Below are 25,234 nucleotides of genomic sequence, written 5' to 3'. Positions count from 1 at the left end.
GGGAAGGAGTGAAAAAAACTGGATTTGATTTTACTTACTTTTTCTTGCCATTCTCTCTTTGTGTTTTTTCATATACTTTGTTTATATTTTTGTCTTGATCTCAAGTTTATGACTTATATTTCTAGATCTTCTACACACTTTTGAAATGCAGTCAGTTTTCTGACTGTATAATTTCATGAGTCCTTCTGGTTACGATATTGCAGGTGTTTCTCCTTCACTAGAAGAGCAACACAGCCCATCCTTAGCCAATCTCCACTGCCTTTTTTTCTGGACTATTTGCAGTGCATCTGTTTGAGTTATACAATGGTTGTGAGAGGCTGCTGCAGTCTACACCACAAAACCTTTTTGTAAAGGATAACCATTTGTATCTTTAGCATATGTGTACCAATTTAAGAAAGATAAGACTTAGTAATTCGTTAAGTAAAACGTCTATGTATTATACAGCAAAACAATGTTAACAACCTGCTTTATGAAGTGCATTATTCTAAGTCTGATAATAGCAATATTGTGTTGTACAATGGTCTAACAAAGTATATCACTGGAACTGGAACCTTTATTAACTGTATCTGAAGGCTTCAGTGACTTGCTTTGACCAACCAGGCTCAAGTTACAGTTGTTGGGTCATAACAGCTTGAGATGGCATTTATTTGTGCATTGTTACTCAGTTCACAATGCACTGAGATAATAACAATTGGATGATAATGAGTTTTGTTTGGTCTGAAGTTGATGCACCTTGGAGAAAAAGGGTGACACAGGTATTTCAGTGACATGGGGATGAATGATTCCAGTATACTAAAAATGCAATCATAAACAGTTTTTCTAATGTGCCCAAAGGTTTTGTGACTTCAGAATTAATTATATCAATTTAGAGTATGGATTCCTTGCCCCATATTAAAAAGTTCATTGAATGGCTGTTCTGTAAATTGAACTTAATGATTTAAATGTCACTTGAAAGCAGCCTGAATTCATGAATAATATCTACTGTCTGTATATTCTGGCAATTTAGAAACAAAGCTAAATGGACACCATAAAATGCCAATAACTTCAAATAGAAAAAAAAAATGGTCTAGGCACACTGGAAATTGCTTAAAGTTACTTTATTTGTAAAAAAAAACTGAACACACGAGCACTTTCACCCTGCCACAATGCAGGGCTTTTTCAAGTGAATAAAACCGACTGCCAAAATCATCCATTTTAATACCCTCGTTCCCCTAAATAGTGCCAAATTATTTTAAAGGTATATACCCTCTCCTTGTTTGAAACATACCAGAAGCAACTGTATACATTTTCCTTGTAAAGTGCAACTTCTATGAACCACATGAATTGAAATATTGCACCTTCCCTCCTCTATTTAAACTGAAATAAAATGTTAATAAAATATGTATAAGCCAAAACAACAATGAAATTAAATAAAATAAAAAATAAACCTATTCAACTATGTTAGTGAACATAAAGTTACAATTTCTTTGCTTTTTTAACTAGGTAGAGTTTAACAGAAATGTGGTCATTTAGACCCGGGGGATTAGTTGCATTCAACTTTATCTGCCAGTTTTCCCAATCTCCCCCCTTAGGGTGCATTGAAACTTGTTCTAAAATTCCCAAAAGAAACCCAGTGTAGTTGGGTTCCACATGGAGGTGTCTATAAAGTGCATTGTTCAAACTTTTTCTCCTAATACTGTAGGTGTGTTCATATATATGTTTGCTCAATGTTCTTTCAGAGTTCCATTTTTTTTCTCTTTGAAGTATTCTGGCAATTTAATAGAGCATATTTAGTTGAAAACTACATTAAAAAGCAAAGTGGATTAGATATATACATAATAGTAGTAGCAGCAGTATTAATAGTATAAAAACTGAATTGCTGCTCTACATACAGTATACCCATTTGGAGTATGGGAAAATAAAATGCCTAACCTGAAGACAAATAAGCAGAAATTAATAGGCTTGAAGAGATAGAAAGATTATATGTTGTAAACTCCAGTAATTTCAGGTCAATAGTAAGACAAGTTAAAATACTGAAAAAAATTATGTTTTTATTTATTTTATATTTGTTTAACAGGAAGGTCAGACTGGGCAAAAGTAGTCTGTTTTCAGTGGAGGCTTGGGGAGAAAAGCTCCATTACAAGTATTTACAGCAGAAGTTAATGTATAATGATAGAATGAACAACAATGCACAGTAATAATGAAAGTTACATGGTGGAACACATAATACAGCTCAATATGTCAACATAAAAAAGTCAATACTATGTACAGAAAATAATGAGGTCATTACAAAATTAAATCCTAGAATAAAGGACTTGTTTCACTTAACAGTCTGTATTGGGTAGTTTAGAACACAGTGGAGTAGTAACACCTGTGGTTGTTTGTGAGAAAGGGGAACTTGAGAGCAGAGAGTGGAATTAGCGTGTGGGTAGAGGTGTATGGGTATAGAGTGGCTACAACAGGTGGAAGGAGAGAAGCTCTTGGAGCAGTCAGCCTGGTGTAGTACAGGAGCATGGTCAGTTGTTTGTTAGGTGTTCCCTAAGAGGTAGCTTGAAATTGGAAGTATTAGTGGTGCATTAAATGTGCTGGGGAATGGCATTCCACTTTTTAGATATCTGGTTGAAGAAGAGGGAATCCCCAGATCTATTGTTAGCCTTAGTGATTTTTGGAAGGAGTTTGTCAGAAGATCTGAGTGCTCTAGAGTTACTGTATTCCTGAATTAAGTTTTTGAGAGCAAGGCAGTTATTGGGTTTATAAACTACGGAGAAGGCAATAGCTAATGGGTTCAGGGATAGTAGATTAGATAGTTCAATCCAGTTTAGTTCATGGAGGACAGTGCAATGCTAAGATTTGTAGAGGTGACTCGTAGAAAATGTATCTATTTTGTTGTAACACAACTCTAATTTGTTTAAATCAGATTTTCTTAGGTTGGTGAAAATGGGTGAGGCATAGAGAAGGGTGGAGAAGAGGTGGGACATAGCTATGGAGTGTCGGGTGTTTTTTGTAAGGTAAGGTTTGGATCTATAAAGTGTTCCAAGCTTTATGTGGACTTTTTTGATGGATAGTGCAATGTGTTTGTTAAATTTTAGGTGGTTGTCTAGAGTTACCATAAGGACTTTGGTATGATCTAAAATTACAGTTTAATTTTGTTGGAGGAGTAAATGGTGAAAGGGGGGATGAAGATTGTTTTTTGGTATTGGAAAATAGCATTAGTATTGTTTTGTTGGGGTTGAGTATCAATTAGTTGTCTGAGAGATATTTTCTGTATATGTAAAGGCTTTTTGGATTCTGTCTAGGAGTTCTGGTAGAGATGGAACTGAGCATATAAGGGTAGAGTCGTCTGCATATTGTATAACAATGGCTAGTTGGGTGGTGGTTGAGAGTTTGTTGGTAAATATGGAGAAGAGTAGTGGGACAAGGACTGAGGCATGTGGCACTCCAACTGAGATGGGTAGCAGGTTAGAGAGTTTGCTTTGCCACTGTACTGCTTGTTGTCGGTCTCTTTTAAGTAACTATGCAACCAGGATAGGGCAGGATGGGAGAGGTTTAGGGATGCTAGTTCCACGGCAGAAGAGGATATCACAAAAAACAATCTGTGAGCAGGTTATTTCTTTGAAATTAACCACTTTCTTATACTTAATTCTCTGGGCAGATGATATGCAATATAAATGTTCCCTTTAATCTTGCACTGTACGTTTTATAACTGGGTGATATTTTATTTGAGTAGAGGTCAGCCAGATTAGTCTGTAAATCCTCCTGGTTGTAGCACTTAGATCCCTTTTATCTCATTTTTAATTAAGAACAATATTAGAAATTTAAATAACCAGTAATAAAACTGCATTCTACAAACTAAAAATATTTGGTGGAGTTCAGGTTAGGTGAGGAGTGTATTATTCTGTGCCACTGGGATGCAAAGAAAAGAAAAAAGGTTCTATGTTAAGAGTTTATTTTTAATTTACATGTATTATTTTGTAACATTTTTTTTCTTTATCCAGTTTGTTTTCATAGCTATATGATAACAGCTTCTAATGAGGAAAAGAACTGCCAATTGTTCTAAAATAAAAGAAAATGCAAATGTTTATACAGCTGGAATTATGTATGATTGAGTAATTGTATACTAATAAAAGATCAGACAGTTTGCTTTGTTATGGTAATAGTGTATGAACTACCTGCTCGTATAAATGAAATTCAGAATAAATGTCCCATTTTAGAAAGCAGATCTAAGAAAGTAGTGTTTTAAGCTGCTGAATCAAGTTTTACGTTGGTATGTGTTGTGCTTTAGCAGATCCAAAGATAGATAACACCAAGCAGAAAAGACATGTTATTTAAAGCCTGGTATTGCTATTTATAGCCTACATGAAGAAATTATGCTGTCTAATTTGTATTCATATGTGCACTTTCTGTTATAAAATAGATGGTATACTGGTACATGAGAAATGTGAATTTACAAATGGCTGTGGGCGTATAGGTAGCATAGAAATTACAGCATTTTACAGAGAAAAGTAAATTAAGATTCTGGAAATGAAAAAAAAAAAATATATATATATATATATATATATATATATATATATATATATATATATATATATATATATACAGACTACAACATAGAAGCCTAATCTGTCCTAATTCTGATGTTTTGTACTTGAAATATTGAACCATTGCTTTATTATACATTGCCACTTTAAAGCAACAGACTAGTCCATATAGTAGTAAAACACATTGAATATCCTGTGAAGCTCCCCGAAATGTAATATTTGGTTGGTTCACGAATGTCAATGCCTTAAAGAATGCCAGTAGAAAACCTGCCTTAGGATCTTTTACTAAATATGCACAGTAAGACCTGTAATAGTGGTATCATTTGCAATGATCTAAACTATAAATGTAATTGTTAACCTAGGTTTATAAGGTGACTGTGACTCAGCTCATATTAGAAGTTTGCTGTCTGGTTAGAAAAAAAAGCCAAGTTTGAACGTCAAGTGTATCTGTACCCATTTCTGAAGGTGATTTGGAATGCCATGTTCTACTTACTGATGAAAAGATAAAGGAGAAACAAACTCCATTAAGAGTGTGTGTGTGTGTGTGTGTGTGTGTGTGTGTGTGTGTGTGTGTGTGTGTGTGTGTGTGTGTGTGTGTGTGTGTGTGTGTGTGTGTGTGTGTGCGTGTGTGCGTGTGTGCGTGTGTGTGTGTGTGTGTGCGTGTGTGTGTGTGCTATATCAGTATTCAGCCATCAAGTAAAGTTCATACTACTGGCAAATCTTTTGGGGTACCCAGTTGCAGTTCACAGTAGGACCACTATGCATTTGGAACTCAGCTCTCTTCTACAGCAGGATGCATTCTAGGTGTTGGGAACCAACAGTACTACAGTTTAAAGTGCAGACACTGTTTTATATGCCTTCTTTTGAATATATTTTATGTCTACACAAACCTGAACAATTCATCAATATGAATTATTTACAACTAAGTTGGCACGAGGAAGGATAATAAAACATCTACAACCCACATTGATCTGCCCAGAGGAGAGGCTTTCCTAGGTGGGAGTAGAATTACTGGTTGGCTCATTGAGCAAAAACAGTTTGATAGCAGAAAAGATTCACAGTTTGACTTAGTCTGTGTATTTCCTACCACAGAGGTAAGCAGTTGATCCTAGCTAACCAGTGTACTGTTTTCTCTTATCCCTAGCAAGAATGACAAGAATGTAATAAATTGGATTAAACGATAGTGACATTTCCCCATTATGCTCATAGATTCATAGGTGTGTACTAGGCTAATGGCCCTTGGGCCTTTACAAGCCTAGCCCATAGGATTACCCTGGCATCATGCCATCCGACCTTAGTTCCCAGTGCCTCTGTTGAGTAAAGCCACTGGAGTGATTCCTGGGATGACTTTTCTATTTCCCATCCACTCATCAAGATTTCTCTTGAAGAGGGCCAGTGAGGTGCTCTGATTGACATGTATGGGAAGTCTATTCCAGAGCATGGGCAGTCTCTGGGTTATGAACCTGTCCCTCCAGCATGTTCTGTTGATTGTGATAATGAGGATGAGGTCTCTGGACCGTGTGGTGCAGAGGGATTGGGATTTCTTTAGATGTAGCATTTCTAACAGAGCTGGGTCAGACATGGCTTTGTAAGTGAAGCAGAGATCTCCTCTAAGTAGGCAATATGAGACAGAGAATAGTTGGAGTTTTTTTAGTCTGTCCATATAGGACAAATGTTTAAGGCCTAGGATCCTCTTTGTGAGGTACTTTTGTGGCATCTCCATTTGTTGCAGGTGTTTATTGAGGTGCCTGCCAAATGGGACAGTGTACTCAATGACTGGCCTAATGAGGGAAGAGTAGAGGGAGACAAAGACTTCTTTATTCCTGGATGTAAGACCATTAGTAATGAGATGTGCCACATAGAAGGACTTTCTGACCACAGTGGCACTGTGGTCGTCAAAAGAGAGGTTGCTGTCAACCTGTGTTTTCAGATCTCTTATACCGCCTTCTGTGTTCAATGGACTACCATCGATGTGGTAATTCATGGGAACCTGGTTTTTCCCAAAGGGGATGATGACACATTTTTTGGCATTGAGCTTAAGGCCATGGTTCTGACACCAGTTGTTGGTCTCAGTGAGGAATTTCTGTATGATGTCAGCATCACTTGGGGAGTTAATAATAGCTCCCAACTTGCAATTGTCAGTGAACTTTGTTGGCCAGAGTCCCTTTGTGTTGGCCTGGACTTCAGAGAAGTACATACCAAACAGGAAAGGACCCAGGACTGAACCCTGTGGGACTCCACTCATGACTGGTCGGCAGTCTGACTTGGAGTGAGCTACTTTCACACTGTGGGTTCTACCTGTGAGCCATTTTGCAACCCACCTAGTGATATAGGGATTGATGCCTAGTTTAGTAAGTTTTTCTATGATTCTTGAGTGGAGAATGGTATCAAAGGCCTTGGCCAGATCAAAGTAGGCTGTATAGCTCCAAAAGGAATTAACCCCGCATCTTAATACCCTGTTCAGTCTCAGCCTCTCCACAGGATATGTGCCCATAGAATGGCGCACGGCAAGGGTGGTCCCGCTACACAAGGGTGGGGCCACAACTGACCCTGGGAACTACCGACCAATATGCCTGACCAGTCTGATCTGTAAGGTTATGGACCGAATCATTATGGAACTCATAAATGGAGAGATTGGGAACCTCCAGTCGCTGGACCCCACACAGTTCGGCTTCGTCAAGGGTAAATCATGCCTCCTGAACCTGGTGGATTTCTTTGAGACAGTTACTCAAGCTATAGATAAGGGAAAGGAGGTACACACGGCTTACCTTGACCTTGCTAAAGCATTTGACACCATTCCCCATTCAGGTTTTATTGATAAGCTCACCAGCCTGGGCATAAACCCTTACGTCACAAAATGGATTGCAAACTGGCTCTCAGACAGATCCCATAAAGAAAGAGTAGCAGGATCTATGTCCGAATCCAGACCAGTAACGAGTGGTGTGCCTCAGGACTCTGTCCTGGGGCCCCTCCTGTTTGGCATATACTTCTCAGAAGTATAGGCAAGCACGGAAGGGCTGTGGCTGACTAAGTTTGCGGACGACTGCAAACTGGGTGCTATAATAGAGTCTCCGGCCAACATGGAGATCCTCCAGAAGGGCCTAAATGAGACTGATGCATGGTGTCAAAGCCATGGTCTCAAGCTAAATGCAAAAAAATGCATAGTAATCCCCTTTGGAAAAAACAGAGTACCCGCAAACTACAACATAGGAGGTAATCCCCTGAAATCTGAAGAAGAAATAAGGGATCTAGGGACCCAAGTAGATAGTCAGCTTTCCTTTGATAACCATGTTGCCAAAGTGATTAGAAAATCCTTCTATGTGACCCATCTGATCACGAAAGGGTTCGCATCAAGATCTAAGGATGTAATGGTGCCCCTCTACTCTTCCCTCATCAGACCCATTATTGAGTACAATGCACCAATTGGAATGTACCTGGCTAGACATTTCCAGCAGCTGGACAGACCACAAAGGTACATAACCAAGAGGATTACTGGCCTCAAACAGTTGCCCTATGCAGCACGATTGAAAAAGCTAAGACTGTTCTCTTTTGCATACCGCTTTCTCAGAGGCGATCTCTGTCTAACGTACAGAGCCATGTCCAGCCCAGAATTGTTGAACATGCTCCATCTTAGCAAAATCAAATCTACTCGAGCTACACACTCTAGGTATATAAACCTCAACACAACAATGAATAGAACATGCTGGAGGGATAGATTACCTTCGCAGAGACTTCCCTTACTATGGAACAGGGTCCCGATCTACATAAGACAGAGCCCCTCACTATCACTCTTCAAGAGGAACCTTGATGAGTGGATGGGTAACAGAAAGTTCACACTGGGGATCACACAAACAGCACTACTAGATAGGGGCCAGGGGTACTAGCTGCTAGTACAAGGGTCTGGGGAACTACTAAAGGGGCGGTGAATACCGCACAACGTGGCCGGGCTAATATATGCCTTTGGGCAGATAGCCCAGTACCAACCTATGAACCTATGAACCACCTTGCCTTCATCCACAGTTCTGGTGACAGACTCAAAGAAGTCAACCAAGTTGAGCAGGCATGATCTACCCTTCACAAAACCAAACTGTGTGGGATCCAGAGTTTGGAGATTCCCTGTATCCTTGTTTATTAGGTCCATGATGATGCATTCCATAGCTTTGCATATCCTACTCATTAGGCTAATGGGGCAATAGTTCCCAGGGTCTGTAGTCGCTCCTCCTTTGTGGAAATGGATGACTGTAGCAGTGCGCTATTTGGTAGGGACAAAGCCCAAGGTGAGGCTGTGATTGAACAGGGCACACAGGTTAGGTGTCAGTCCCCTCTGTAGTTCATGTGGAACACAGCCAGGGATATTGTAAGGTCTCATAGAAGCTATATTCTTGGCCTTGGACAATGCTGTTTTAACCTGTGCAGTAGTAATACTGGGTGCCTGGCAATCTACTGCTATTGTGACTGGTCTCTTGGGGGGGGAGACAGGGGTAAAGTTGGCACTGAATCTGTCGGCCAGTATACTGGCAATATCTGTTGGCTCTGTATAGGAGGTACCATTGGGCAGTAGCTCAGAGAAAATCTGGCTATGGAGATTCTTTACATAATTATAGAAGGCCTTGTGGTTTTCTTTACTATCTGCTGCAATTCTGTTTTCATAGCTAGCTTTAGGGGATTTGATGAGGGATCTCAACTTTTTGTTGAGGCTGATAAGGGAGTTTTTCCAGTCTTGGGACTTCACCTTATTCTGCATGAGTTTCCTTTTTAGGTGCCCAAAGTTAGCTTTGGAGAAGTTTTTCATGGTGGTTACCTTGGCGGAGGTGGGGGGGTGGGGTGGGAGAGATGTGGATTTCCAAAGTGATTAGTTTGTGGTCAGGTATGTGGAGACTCATACAGCATCCTTTATGCTAGACATATTCATCTTAGCCTAATCTGGTATAATTCATTTATGCAATTTTATGGTTCTTTAGTTTATTCAGAGTCATGGGGTGACAGCCTTTTCTGGAAAGCAACAGGTGAAAGATTGCAGGAACACACACTTTTACATATCCATACCCATAGCTATTTTTAGTTGTGCATGGGTTATCCCTTTTTCAATAATATTTAGCCTACAGCACAGGTTCTCTTCACTGACTCATGTTCTGCTCACTGTCCCTTAAGGAACTACATTAAAGTTGTCATTGGAAATACATTAAAAGTACCCCAAATCTTTTTTGTTGACACCTCATGTACAGAACAAAGGAGCTCTGCAGATATAGTGGGTTTGGAAGAAGGTAATAGATGGTGTACATGGCTTTACTATGCAAAGGTTTTGTACTATCTTTATAGCTAGTACCATAAGGAATTGTTTGTATTGTCACTGTGGTCACACGGAAACTATTCTAATCTCTGTCACAATTAGAACAAAAGTTAACATGCAAGAAAAAATATAAAGAAAAATGCAAAGCTTTTGACATGCACCAGATAAAGATTATTAGATGTACCATTAAGGAAGACATGAAACAGTTAATACATTATAAACATCTCCTGCTCATGTGCACTTGCATTCCTAAGAAATCCTATATGCTTTTCGATTTAGTAAAAATTAAACCCATGACAAAAGAGATATTATTTGTTAAAGTCAAGAGTGAAGTCATCATGCTGTTTCGTAGTTCTGCTCCATAGATTTTGCATTCTCAGGGGTCACTCACCTGCTTTGAAACTATACATTGTACATAGCAATTCAGATTCTGCTGTCTACCTGTACTGTAGATTTGTAGTATGTTCTTGCATCATTGAGCTTTCTTGCTGCATCAGCTTTCAACTTTTACATAGAAAAGTTCTCGTTTAATACTTCTAGACATCCTATTCTGTCTATAGCATATCATTTTGTGTGTGTGTGTGTGTGTGTGTGTGTGTGTGTGTGTGTGTGTGTGTGTGTGTGTGTGTGTGTGTGTGTACGTGTGTGTTGCATTATTTATCTTTTAGAAATGTGGGTTCTTGGAAATGAAGTGTTGCATAAAAGATTTTTTTGTATATTGAATTTTGTAACTTGCTATCAGTCATAGTCAAAGCTTAATTTGAATAAAATGTGATTATTCTGTTTCTATTTTGTGTCATTTTATCACTTTGTTTTCTTACATTTTTGTTTCTCAGTGGTGGTATCCCATAATTCAACTGGAAGTCAGAGAAGTTATGCTATTGGATATGTAAATTTCATGAAAATTAGCTGTCCAGATTTTTTGTTTGACTGTACCTACTTTTTAAGAGAAATATCAAGATTGTTAATGTCTACAAGTTGAAAGGTATGCACTGCTGTCCTGTTTTTCACAGAAATAAAGTAAACTGGCATAAGCTGCTCACCTCCATTCCTCCCAGAATAGTTCTTCCAATTCTTAGAAGCCAAATTACGCCTGAATTTAATGAGGTGAAGTCAGCCAAAGGCTTTTCTCCACACAGCTTCCCTAAGGTGGTAAACACTCGAGGGGTTTGGCTTAGCAGATTAAAGAAATATTCATACAGCATCTATGCAGAACTAAGCAGAATATAGAACTTGGTCCCACCTTACAGTTGCGCTAACATTTTGTAGCTTACTCACATTTGATACAGGCTCATGTGTTGCAATGTACAGATTTATGAAGAATGCATAAAACAGCAGAAAAGGATAAGTAGAAAATGTATAACATGAACAGTTTTGGCTAGGTAACTTCAGTAACTGAATAACTAAACTTAGCTCCATGGAGAAGAAGGATGTAACCATGTCTCTAATTTCAGTGACCATTCATGTAGTTGTCCTGAGGATAGCACACATACTTGGAGTCCCTCCTGTTAAAGGTTAGGGAACAGAATTCCAGAAGTAAGAGTTTCCAAGAGTATCATAGTACAACAGAAAGCAGCAAGAACATGAGCATGTAAAGCCCAGCACAGCATGTATTGCACAACGTAACACAAGTTATAAGGGGTGGGGATATTACTAGCATATGAGCAATACACTGAAGCTATTATGTTATGTTACAGCAAGCAAGTAAATTAAATTGCTCTCATCCGCTATTGTTTGAAAAATAAAATATGATTACTATACTAGACTTTGGCTTCAACATTTACAGATACAATGTCCTATTCATGAACTTCTTATGGAACCCCCCATCGTTCATTTTGATTTTAGCAGCCATAGTTAAATTACTGAAGCCATAGCAGGTTTAAATGTGTAGGTTATTTTAGTAAAGTTTTCAAGGCAGCAGTATTGTACAACCAGCTGCAATTAAATGCAGCATTAAGTTATAGGAATTCAGAGACTGACCACTGATGAGTATTCCATAAAGATGCACCAAGTCTTGTCTCAGCACTTGCACTATCTACTTCAAAGACCTTCAGAGAACGTGCATCAAAAAGAGCAAGTAGCAAGAGCAGTACAGAAACCTCACCAACTCAATGCAAGATTACAAAACTGTATAAAAATGGAACTACTAGATTGGTAATGCACTCTTTGAAGACTACCAATTTGAGAACTATTTGGACTCAAAGACAATATCTCCCTTCAACAAAAAAAAATGAGTAATGTGCTGTAACTGAGGTTAAAAAATTAATTTATTGTCTGCCTCCTAGTGTACTGGGTGACACAGATGCATACATGGAGCAGTAAAGTTCTCACCCGGCCCACAAGTCACAAAGGTTTGTAAACAGGAAAGGCTATTAGGTAAATGCCATGTAGTTTGTAAAGCACACTGGATCATGCACAACATATCGACACAGCAAGCATGCAGTTTGCTTAATTCACATACACAGCAGGTATCTCATATATTTCACTACTTCCTGCATTGACACATTCCACAGAGCCATTTAATTGGAAAGCGTGGTTACTGTAGTTAACCCAAAAGGATAACCTTACTGAATCTAGCTATCTAAACTCATTTTTAACCCCCCACCAAAAAAACTCCTCCTCTTCCTCCCAAAATCCCTTTACCATCTGAAATCATCATTTACCATCTCCTCAGTAAATAATCCTTTCATTTCCCCTGAAACTCATACTAAGCTCCTTGGTGTGACCATAGATGATCGGCTCAAATTTGACTTACATGTGCATCAATGTATTAAGAAAACTCACCAAAAGCTTGGTTTATTGTATAGAAATAAAAGAGTCCTCACCCTTGATGCTAGAATCTCACTCGCCCATGCCTTCCTTCTTCCTAATCTCTTTTATGGCTCACAAATCCTAACTAATCTTCTAACTAAGTCGTCTCTTCTTTCCAGATTAGAATCTACCCATAATAAAGTATCCAGATTCGCTGCCAACCTGTCTTTCAAATCTCATCATTGCCTAGCCCTGAAGTCACTTAACTGGTTAGAGTTTCCTAACAAACTCCTATTTTCTCAGCTTCGAGTTATTCATTCCATACTGAATAAACCTCACAACTGCCCTAGTCTGTCAGAACTTATTTCTCTTTACCCCCGATCTCTCAGAAGTTCTGATCAACATCTACTTCAAATTTATAAACCTAATAAATCTATTGGACAGTATCTCTTCAGCTCTTCTATTGTCTCCCATTGGAACAAACTTCCTCTGCCCTTGAGAATTATCTCCAATGTTCATGAATTTAAGAAAACACTAAAACTGCATCTTAATAGTACCTGGTCTTGTCTCTGTAATCATCCAACTTGAACTCCCCCCTACTCTACCTCTGCTTCCTTCCTACTGCCTTCCTTTTGCTTCTCTGTTATCTTTTCTATCTAGCTCCTTACTCCTTACTTATAGTTATATGATATTATTATTACTGCTGATTATATTACTATTACTGCAGATATTGTTAAATTTATAAATCTTTGTCTTCTGTTATATCTAATTGTATTCTTACTGTTGTTTTTGTGGAGATTTTCTCCCCGGGCCTCCAATGAAAAAGGGTTATGCCTAGTTTGACCATCCAGGTTAACAGTATCGTAGCTACTCTTGGTGGCCAAACTGTGACTGCTTTAATAGACATCTGGATACAGAAAGCCTACAAGTATATTTTTTGGCACTTAATCTGCTATCAGTGATAGTCAACAGAACTGCTGCATTTATTAATTTGCTAGAGATTGCTTTTCTTGGTGTCTGATTTTGTTTTAGTTAACAGAACTGCTACATTTATTCATTTGCTAGAGATTGCTTTTCTTGGTGTCTGATTTTGTTTTAGTTAACAGAACTGCTGCATTTATTAATTTGCTAGAGATTGCTTTTCTTGGTGTCTGATTTTGTTTTAGTTAACAGAACTGCTGCATTTATTAATTTGCTTGAGATTGCTTTTCTTGGTGTCTGATTTTGTTTTAGTTAACAGAACTGCTGCATTTATTAATTTGCTAGAGATTGTTTTTCTTGGTGTCTGATTTTGTTTTTGTTAACAGAACTGCTGCATTTATTAATTTGCTAGAGCTTGCTTTTCTTGGTTTCTGATTGTGTTTTCTGTTTTACTGATAGTTAACAAAACTGTAGTGCTATTACTTATTTGCTTGATATTTCTGGTCACTGTCTAGATGCTGTTCAGCCAGTTTCATAGTGGGGGTTGTGTAAGCACAGCTTTTTGTGTTATCTGATTCCTGATGCTCTTAGGTTTTCCTTTATATTACTGTATAAGGAGTTACAATTCTGTGAGACAGTATTGGTATCTTAGCTGCTCTTGGTAGCCAAGCTGTGACTGATTCAACAGACATCTGGATACAGAAAGCCTATAAGTATATTTTTGGCACTTATCCTGCTATCAGTGATAGTCAACAGAACTGCTACATGTATTAATTTGCTAGAGATTGCTTTTCTTGGTGTCTGATTTTGTTTTAGTTAACAGAACTGCTGCATTTATTAATTTGCTAGAGATTGATTTTCTTGGTGTCTAATTTTGTTTCCCACTGTCTCTCCCTATTGGTGTCTTTGGTCTTATATCTGGCAGCTTTGCAGTTGCCCGCCCCCAGTGTAAATTTGATCTGGGACACTCCTCCCAGTCTAGTGTTATTAGCTCATTCTACCTAATACAGAGAAAACATTTGAGAAGGCCAACCCACTTAGTTTCTTAACCTTTAATTATCTTCTGTTCCTCCATTCTCCCTTTCCACTTTACTAAAAAAAAAAAATTCTAATCAGTGGGAGTGGTAAGCACTAGGCAGCCTATCTACCACAGGAGGAGTGGTTTCTGGCCCAGAAAATGCAGTTTATTGGCTGTTTGGGCAGTTTTTCCATCTCATTCAACTATCTAGTTTAAAAACCCACATTTGCACTTGTTTCCTGCCTTTCCTGTAACTAGGCTAGTTCAGATACAGACTTGCTGTATCCAGGACTATTTGTAAGCTTCTGAGCCCCCCCCCAAGCCTTTCTGTGTTGGAGGGAAGCCTTCTAGCTTATCAGTGGGAGCGGTAAGCACTAGGTAGCCTATCTACCACAAGAAGAGTGGTTTCTGGTTCAGAAATTGTACTTTATTAGCTGTTTGGTCAGTTTTTTCCATCTCTTTAAGCTTTCTAGTTTAAAAGGCTGTGTTTGCAGTTGTTTCCCACCTTTCCTGTTACTAGGCTAGTCCAGATACAGACTTGCTGTATCCAGGGTTGTTTGTAAGCTTCTGAGCCCCCCAAGCCCTTCTGTGTTGGAGGGAAGCTGTCTAGCTTATCAGTGGAAGTAGTAACCACTAGGCAGCCTATCTACCACAAGAGTAGTGATTTATGGCCCATAAATTGTAGTTTATTGGCCATTTGGGCAGTTTTTCCATCTCTTTTAACTTTCTAATTTAAAAGTCTGCATTTGCACTTGTTTCCCATCTTTCCTGTAAATAGGTTAGTCCAGACACAGACTTGCTGTATCCAGGACTGTTTGTAAGCTTCTGAGCCCCCCCCCAAGCCTTTCTGTGTTAGTGGGTAGCCTTCTAGCTTATCAGTGGGAGTGGTAAGCACTAGGTAGCCTATCTACCTCAAGAGTAGTGGTTTCTGGCCCAGAAATTGTACATTATTGTCCGTTTGGGCAGTTTTTTCTATCTCTTTCAACTTTCTGGTCCAAAAGCCTGCATTTGCACTAGTTTCCCGCCTTTCCTGTAATTAGTCTAGTCCAGATACAGATTGCTGTATCCAGGACTGTTTGTAAGCTTCTGAGCCCCCAAACCTTTCTGTGTTGGAGGGAAGCCTTCTAGCTTATCAGTGGGAGTGGTAAGCACTAAGTAGCCTATCTATCACAAGAAGAGTGGTTTCTGGCCCAGAAATTGTAGTACTGGCTGTTTGGGTAGTTTTTCCATCTCTTTCAACTTTCTGGTTTAAAAGCCAATGTTTGCACTTGTTTTCTGACTTTCCTGTAGCTAGACTAGTCCAGATACAGATTTGCTGTATCCAGGACTGTTTGTAAGCTTCTGAGCCCCCCAAACCTTTCTCTGTTGGTGGAAGCCTAGCTTATCAGTGGGAGTGGTAAGCACTAGGTAGCCTACTGACCACAGGAGGAGTGCTTTCTGGCCCATAAATTGTAGTTTATTGGCTGTTTTGGGCAGTTTTTCCATCACTTCCATCTTTCTGGTTTAAAAGTCCACATTGTGCTGGTTTCCCACCTTTCCTGTAATTAGTTTAGTCCAGATACAGACTGCTGTATCCAGGACTGTTTGTAAGCTTTTGTGCCCCCCAAACCTTTCTGTGTTGGAGGGAAGCCTTCTAGCTTTTCAGTGGGAGTGGTAAGCACTAGGAAGCTTATCTACCACAAGAGGAGTGGTTTCTGACCCAGAAATTGTAGTTCATTGGCCATTTGGGCATTTTTTCCATATCTTTCAACGTTCTGGTTTAAAAGCCTGCATTTGAACTGTTTCCCGCCTTTCCTGTAACTACTAGTCCAGATACAGATTTGCTGTATCCAGGACTGTATGTAAGTTTCTGAGCCCCCCAAGACTTTCTGTATTGGTGGAAGCCTAGCTTATCAGTGGGAGTGGTAAGCACTAGGTAGCTTATCAACCACAAGAGGAGTGGTTTCTGACCCAAAAATTGTAGTTTATTGGCTCTTTTGGGCAGTTTTTCCATCTCTTTCAACTCTCTGTTGTAAAAGCCTGCATTTGCGCTTGTTTCCCACCTTTCCTGAAACTAGTTTAGTCCAGATACAGATTTGCTGTATCCAGGATTGTTTGTAAGCTTCTGAGCAGTGCCGAAAAGTCTGCTCTTCAATTTTTCCTTTAGATCTGCTAGTTCTCTCCTCTCCTGCACTTTTACTAGCTTATTAGTCTAGCACTTTACAAGACTTCTTGTTGCAATTATTGTAGCACACAAAAGTGCTACCAGCACTAAACGTTCTACAAGGAAACAGCTCCGGTACTTATTATTAATGTCCACCCCTCCAGGCATGTCTAAAGGTCAGTTCCCTGTGCATTCTCCTATTAACCTGGTGAACTTGGGCATCCTGAGGCAATGTAGAAACTGCCTCATGTACACTGACAACCCTCTCCTTTTACCTCCCAACACTTAGACTTGCGAGAGATGCACTTATATATCCAAACTGGAAGCCACGCACTCTCCAGCCAATACTGTGATAGCTAGATAAGAGGAGAAGGTCAACACTTGCACCACACCACATGGAACACATAGCCCTCCAAAACATACACCAGCACAGCCTTCACATAAAAACACAAACCCATACCCACCTTTGCGGCGGCTCTCAATAAAAATCTATCCAAACAGCAGAGACCTCCAAGGCAGAAACCCACTAAGGTCAGGTGGCATGATGCCAAGATAATCCTATGGGCTAGGCTTGTAAAGGCTCCAGGGCCATTAGCCTAGTACACACCTATGAACCTATGAAATGTAAAATAAATAAAATATGTTTATCCCACTAAACATAGGATTACAGGAGATTACTAGGCTATCGACCCGGAGGTAATTTTAAGCTTAGCCATTTCATCCCAATGTAATACCATAGAAATGCTAGTCAATACCCAAGATTGAATTTAGTGATGACTACCCATGTGCAGGAGGTTGTGGGCTCTATCCCCGGTATTTACAGTGCCCCATCTACTTGTTCAGATTCCTCTTGAACAGTGTCATAGAGGTGCTCTGTTTCACATGAATTGGTAACCTGTTCCAAAGATGCATCAGTCGCTGGGAGATAAATTTGTCCCTCCAGCATGCCCTATTTAAGTTGCAGGCCTTATTTAGGTCCCTGCAATGGGTAGCCCTAGTCCCGTTTAATTTACAGATATGCAGCAAATTCATTAGGTTTGAGTCTTGGATTGCTCTGCAGGCCAGGCATAAATCTCCCCTAAGAAGTCTATACAATACAGAGTATAGTGACAGGGACTTTAGTTGGTCTGTGTAAGGCACATGCTGGAGCCCCTTGATCTTCTTTGTTAGAAACCTCTGAGGTTTCTCTAATTGCTGCAGGTGCTTAGTATGGTACATACCAGATGGGGAGTTATACTCAATTATGGGCCAGATAAGTGCAAAGAATAGGGGTGTTATAACTTATATTGCTCTTGAGATGATGCTTTAACTAATCAAGTGTGCTACGTAGAAAACTTTCAGTACTACAGTAGACGCACAGTGGTCAAAGTTAAGGTTGCAGTCAACTTGTGATCCCAGGTCCATTACCCCTTCATAGGTACTTAGGGTATTTTTGTTGATTAGATAGTGTGAGGGGACATTGTTTGTGCCAAAGGGAAAGATAATGTATTTCTCTCATTCATTTTGAGACCGTGGCTAATACACCAGTCGTTGCTCTGTGTGAGACCCTCTTGGAGTATACTGATATGATTTGGGGATTCAATGATTGCAACTAGTTTGCATTCAACTGCAAACTTGGTCAGCCACAACTCCTTAGTTTTGACCTGAACTTCTGAGAAGTATATACCAAAAGTAGCACTGACCCCTGTGGCACTCCACTGGTAACAGGTCTGCTGGTTGGTGTGGAGTCATCCACTTTGATAGTGTGTGTTCAGTTTGTGAGCCACTTGGCAACCCATCTTACAATGAAGGGGTTTATATTCAGTTTGCTAAGTTTATTGGTCATGCTTGAATGTGGGATTGTGTCAAAAGCCTTTGACAGGTCGAGGTATGCTGTGTGCACAGATCTGCCTTCATCAATGGCCTTAGTCACATTTTCAAAGAAATCCACCAGATTTAATAGGTAGGATCTGCCCTTCACAAAGCTGTATTGGGTAGGATCCAGGGTTTGGAGATCACCTATGTCTTTATTTATGAGGTCCATAATGATACGTAACGCGGCCTTACAGATGAGGCTGGTCAGGTTTAAGGGACTGTAATTCCCTGGGTCTGTTGCTAGACCACCTTTGTGGAGGGGAATAACTGTTGCTCTTCTCCATTCCGCAGGACCAAAGCCTGTGGTTAGGCTATGATTGAAAAGGGTACTTGGTGGTGATGCTAGTTCATGTTTTTAGCCTGTTTAGAAGACAGCCTGGGATGTCATCTGGTCCTGTAGAGGCTGTGTTTTTTGCCTTGGACAGGGATTTGAAGACCTACTCTTCAGATATGCAGGATGGGGAGGAATTTTGGGAGAAGGTTTGGTGTAAGTTAGGAGGGGATAATGGAGTGACATTTTCACCAAACCTATCCGCTAGTAAGTTTGCTGCTTCTGTGGGGTCAGTGTGTGTGATATTGTTGACCACTAATTCTGCACATGCTTGGGTCCTACCCTTTAGGTTACATACATAGCTGTAAAAGGCCTTATAGTTATTCTTGGCTGTACTTGCTAAGTTTCTCTCAAAGGAGCCCTTGAATGATTTGACAAGTTGTCTTATTTGGCTGTTGAGGCTGAGGAAGGTGCTTTTCCATTGTTGAGGCCTTGCCTTTGTTTTCTTGGACAGCAACTTTTTGTGTTTATTGTAAAGTTTGCTGATGCTGGATGTCCACCATGGCAACTTGTTTTTACTTGGGGCTCTGGCTTTGATTCTTTCTGGTATGGCCATGTTTATACACTTATGCAAGTGATTGTACAGGGCTTTAGTGTAAGATTTGGCATAGTTACCACTTCCAGCTTGGTGTAGGGCTTGGAATGCATTTACACCTTCACATAGGAGGGTATAATTTGCCTTTGTGAAGTTTTTTTAATCTGATTTCACCCTTTATGAGTTCTGATGTTAGTGCCAGCTTGAAGGTGACTGATTTCTGGTCAGTTTTAATTAATGAGGGTCCGACAGTTGCAACAGTACATCTGTTTGACATGTTGGTGTGAACCAGATTCAGAATATTTTCCCCTTCCAGTGTACTGACAATTTTTTTCAGGGCATTTGAATTAACTAAGTCAAGGAACTTTTGCACTAGCAAGTTAGGGCTAGCGTAGGTTTCCCAGTTGATGGTGGGATAATTGAAATCCCCCATAACCAGTGTGTTCAGTAAAATTTGATTGTCTCCAGTTTGGTCAAGCAGGCTTCATGGGCATTGTGACCCATGGAGGACGATCTATAACTGGCTATGATGAACTGAATGGGGGTCTTACCCACTGTAACCTGGACCTGGAGTAACTCTATGGAGTTGTCTAGTGTAACTAGATGACAGGAGAATTTATCTCTAATATAGACTGAAACACCACCTCTTTGGTTTTCACACATTCATTTTGCGGTCTAAAGGTGTGGAAGGCATTGTAGCCAGGGTACTCTCTGAGGCCTTCAACCAGGTTTCTGTGGCTGCACAGACATCTACATCTTCTAGTGATAGAAGTGCTTCCAGGGAGTGCAGTTTGTGGTTTTAAGCTCCTAGCATTTAACAGCATGACCCTTATTTTGTTCTGATTAGTTAATTTCACATCAGTAATGTTATTTTCGAGACCTTACCTAAAAAAGGCACTATGGAGGAGGCAAGAGCCTTTGCCAGCAGTCAAAAGCCTAAAGGTGCCAAGTGCAAACCATCTCTGGCAAAGCAGCGAGATTTGTCGACCATGGTTTCCCAGGCTGAAAGGAACTGGATCCCCTTTGAATGACACCAAAAACAGAGTCAATTACTGAAATTAATTTTTTTTGTTTATACTGTGGCATCATTCTAGGTGAAAGTAGTATGCTGCTCAGGGCTAGGGACATACCTGCCTGAGACACATAGAGAGGTCAAATATGTCTATCTTCATGTAGTCCATTGAGGTACATCGCAGGTCATTCACACCAACATGAACTACGACAGAGTCTTAATGGTACTTGTTGCTGAGAGACCTGAGTGCATGCATGATCTGATGAATTCTGGCACCGGACAGGCAGCTGACTGTGACTTTCTTCTTGTCTAACCTGATGAGTGGGACATCTGTGTGTCTCACTACTGAGTCTCCAATGACAATAAAATTTGTTTTTTTAGTGTCACACCTTATTGGCTTGGTGGGTGAGACACTGGTGTTACTATGTGTCATGGGTGCTGTGTAGACTGTGTTAGTCGTAGCAGTCTTGCGTTTTGGAGGTTTATTGTGTTTCAGTAAGTTTTTTGAGAGAATCTCCGCATATATGGATTTACGTGTTTGATGCATATTAGGTGTATAAGTAGTGGTATGTGTATGAGTAGCGGTACTATGAGAATATGTAGTGGTGGGTGAGTCGACAACCTTCTCCGTGTTTCTGTTTTGAGTGAGAGAGAGAGCATGGATTCTAGATTCTTGATGTAAATATATCTCTCACACTCTGTACTAGAGTGTGTTATTAGTAGAGGGTTGCCTGTGTACATGAGTCAATTGCTACACTGCCTCAAGAGACAAAAGTCAACAAGGTTGGCAGGAAAAACAAGGGTAGTTCAACTGTTCATAATGCTAGGTTGAAGACTGTTGTCACTAGGGGTGGCTATTCAGAATCAGTCATGGAGGAGTTCAGTGGATGGATATTTCTGCCTGGGTTTTAGGGAAAATTTGTAGAATTTAACTGTCAGGCTGTGGCACACAACTGCAGAAACCTGCTCAAATGCAGGGCCTAAATACCAGAAGCGAATAACTTGAAAAAAAACTTTCAAATATTCAAAAGGACCAATGAGGATGCTTATTCCAAACACTAGACTGGCCCCCTTTACCATACAGGTAGGTCATTGATACTTTGTTACTGGCAAAGCAACACACCCACTAAAGTCCTAGCTTATAATACCTATATGGAATACTTCTCAAGTGTGAATGAACTCCAGTATAATACCAGAAACTCTGAAAACCATAGTATCATAGAGCATTTACCCAGCCTGCTCAAAGCCCACTTCTGCTGCTTAAGATAACTGGAAGGGCACTCCAATATGAAGCTGCTCCTGCTGCTTGTATATTGCATGCTACATAATATGTTGGTGCGGATACAGGCTGGGAAACCCAGAATACCGGTATGCTTGGACTACACACACACACACACACACACACACACACACACACACACACACACACACACACACACACACACACACAAACACACACACACATCATGCACACATGGCCCACAGAGAAGGCACATCAATAACGTCATCCAATGAAAGTGTAGTGAAACAACTGAAACCAGCAGTTAAACAACCACCCCAAGACAGCAACAAGAAAAGTACACTGCAACACAAGAGAAACAATAAAATTTCATGGTCTAGAGGCCCTAACAAGCGCACAGTACCAATTGCAGTGTCATCTGAACAAACATGATACATCTAGTGCTAATATCAGACTGTGCTACTTAGTGCAAGGTCAAGTTACACTGTGGATCAAATATTGCTATGTTTCTTACAAATGAGAGAGAATGGAGTGGGTTACAGTCATCATCATGTTCAGAGGTGGCAAGGAACATAATGACATATGACTGTATTACACAAACTGGATGGGGGCATATCACAGTAGATGGACCCATGGGTCTTAATGAGATCAGTGCACTTTATCAGGGACAACTTCCTTTTGTGATGGGGCTGGAGTGCTACTAAGTGACAAACATCTGTGGCCACTGGCTTGTTATACAAGGACTTGGGGTCCCCCCACCTGGAAGGGATGGTGGGACCATGTCTGCAATAGAGTCTGCTAAGGTGTCATAGCCACCCGTAATGGGGAAGGGGGGTTGAAAAAGTGTTGTACACTTCCAGATACAGGAGAGCTATGTGTACCCTGCAATGGCCCCCCACCCTAACCTTGAACAACACTGCTAGTGTGGTCAGTAATAGTGACATTAACAATCCTCCACATTGAGGTGGGAAAGGAAGCTGTGTGTGCCACCACAAACTGCAGAAAATCAATCAGTGTAGTGTCCATGTACGTTGATCCCTCACAGATGCCACGCACCACAGCAATCAGCTGCATGCTGGACTGTGTTGAAGTAGATTGTGCCTGGATGATACTGTGGCAGAGCTGTTGATTGATCTTCAGTGCTGCTTACATGTCAGTGCCTAACTGTGACTCATGATAGTATCTCGCACTCATAAGAGGCTGTGCAGAGGTGGGGATACCTACTTCAGGTATAATGTTGTTGTAGCCACAGGGGGAGCATCACAGAAATTCAGAGACATGGGGTATCCCTTTCCCACTAAGGATGGTGGGGCTATACAGCATCTTCATCCATGGACAAGACCACACCTTCACCCTATACTCTGTGTGGATGGCCGTCTGTGTCTTGTCATCATTGCTAGCCCTGCATGAGTGCTGGCATTAGCCTATTGTATTTTCATAGCCACTACAGGTGTCACCATGGCAGTGCTTTGCCTCATTAATACACAACAAAAGAAACACCAGACTGAACATATGCACTTGTGCTACAACTATGCCTTTGTTGTACACATGCTAAGCTTGTCCATATAAGATGTGCCATACAATCCTGCTGCCATCCTGATGTGGCTGTACACCTGATAACAAAGCATAGACAACATATGCTGTGTTCATTCTATAGTCTGTCCGTGCAGTGGTGAATGAGTAAAAGTCTGACAAATTTTTCACTAAGCTAGTGCATAGTCCACTGAGCTGCATGGGGAGAGATTCCAACTTCAAGTTAGTGTTCACTCCTCCAGGGATAATCTCAAGTCCACTGCCCCCACCACAAGGGCACCAAAAACTGCTCTTACTTTGTTAGCTTGCTGCTTCCAAGTGACCCCTTAAGGCCATCATCTCACCTGGCTTGGAATGTGCTTTTGTTCTGGCACAAGGTAGCATGCCGGTATCTTGCTTATGATACCACTATAATGTGTAAATGTGGACACTCATGGTGTTTATGTCATGCCTCCCTGGTCCCATAAAGGCTGGTCAGCAAACTCTTTCTCCAAGAAGTGCTATCTCTGCTCCAAAAGTATGCATAGCATGATGTGATTTTCAGCAGAGCTGAGGTTCTCCAGCCTCTGCAACCCACCTCATTGTCTGGATGTAGACACCCGTGAACACATTACACAGAGCTATAGACTGCATACTGCTGAGACTGCATTTAATGTGGATTTCTGCAGGGACCTGTTGTGTGATGAGGGTTATACTACATCATCTCAAAGTGCCTGCACACAACCTGGTGTGTCCACATATGTAACTGGGTCATTTCTATGCAGGTATGCTAACATATCTGCATGGGACAAACACTTGACTAGCACCTGTCTCTCAGCTTAATGGGTCATATGTATGGGACTGTGACTTGTAGCTATTGTTCTGACATCTTAACTTCCACTTGCCACAACTTTCCGATATGTCTTTCTGTTTCAACATGAGCAGAACATGACAGTAGTAGTGCCACTTACTTTAGCAGACTGGAGAGGCTTCTAGACAGACACAGTTTGTTCTTCACAAATCACGACCTTGACTTTAAACATATTCTGTCAATTTGCTGGATAGACTCAGTTATGGCAATTTTATCATTGTGTCTCATCACTTCAGGTTCAAATGATAAATTTACTCAGCAGATTCCTCAGTCCTAGACCACCCTTGCTGAGGTTACTGCTGAGGAGCATGACAACAATGTGAATGGGAGAGCCTCACCACAGAGGTGCACTGTCCCCTGTCCCCTCATCAGTAGGCAGCCTGGCTCCATTGCCTGGTATAGCCTGGTCACAAGTGGACCAGGTGGTGAAGGCTGCAGTGTGGAAAGCAATTGCTTGGTTACAGCCTAGATGGACAGCCCCTTGAAGCAGATAGCAGATTCACTCATCAGTCTGGCATCCCCATTTGGCCATCGACGAGGATATAGCCCATACCACTGGCTAGACTAATCTTTCACGTGATCTGATTTTGGGCAGGATTGGCAAATGGCATATTGGTACCCATACCTCAACCTAGCCCCAACCATGAGTTTTACATATTTCTTGTGCCACACCTCATGCCCTGTGCTCTGCCCAACCATCTCCATTGTCTCTTGCCTATCCACTGTTTGTCTCCATCTGTCCCATATTTTCCCATCCTTGTATGTGCACATCCACTCCTATTTGTCTGTACTGCTCTATGTGTGTGTCTGTCTGCCCTTGCAAACTGTCAGACGTCCCCTTTTCCTACCCTCCTTTCCTTTCACCATTCCCCCTTCCCATCTGTTCATATAAAGCAAACTTTGTCTATATCACCACAGCAGTGTTGCCCTGCCTTCACCATTCTACATAATTCTATAGGTTGTCCTTCTGTGTGACCCTGTGTTTGCTGCCTTTACCTTTTTCTTGCTTTCATATAATTTCCTTTTCATCTACTTTTTGCAAATGCTGTAAGGCTATCTAGCTTTCTGTGGCATTTTGTAACAGTCTGCCAAAGGAAATGTTAATATCCACAGCATAGCCTATATATATACTGCTTTATTAGATGAAGTGGTCTGTGAACTCACATTTTTTGGTCTCTCGACACTATTCGATGTAGTACACAATTCCTCTCTGGACTGTGTCTTGCACATTTGTCTATC

The 25,234-nt window shown here is 40.7% G+C and overlaps 1 protein-coding gene across 1 annotated transcript in view; it reads right to left on the bottom strand.

Moving 5' to 3' along the window:
- The window catches only part of KCNC3 (potassium voltage-gated channel subfamily C member 3), a 1,369,778-nt gene that overhangs the window by 684,541 nt on the left and 660,003 nt on the right, over positions 1-25,234 (bottom strand). The gene's annotated exons all lie outside the window — the stretch shown is intronic.

The sequence above is a fragment of the Protopterus annectens genome, chromosome 17.part0, assembly GCF_019279795.1.
Source record: "Protopterus annectens isolate FY-2018-M chromosome 17.part0, PAN1.0, whole genome shotgun sequence".
Lineage (NCBI taxonomy): Eukaryota > Metazoa > Chordata > Ceratodontiformes > Protopteridae > Protopterus > Protopterus annectens.
The sequence above is the reverse complement of the archived record's forward strand: the minus strand, read 5'-3'. Positions and strand labels throughout refer to the sequence as shown.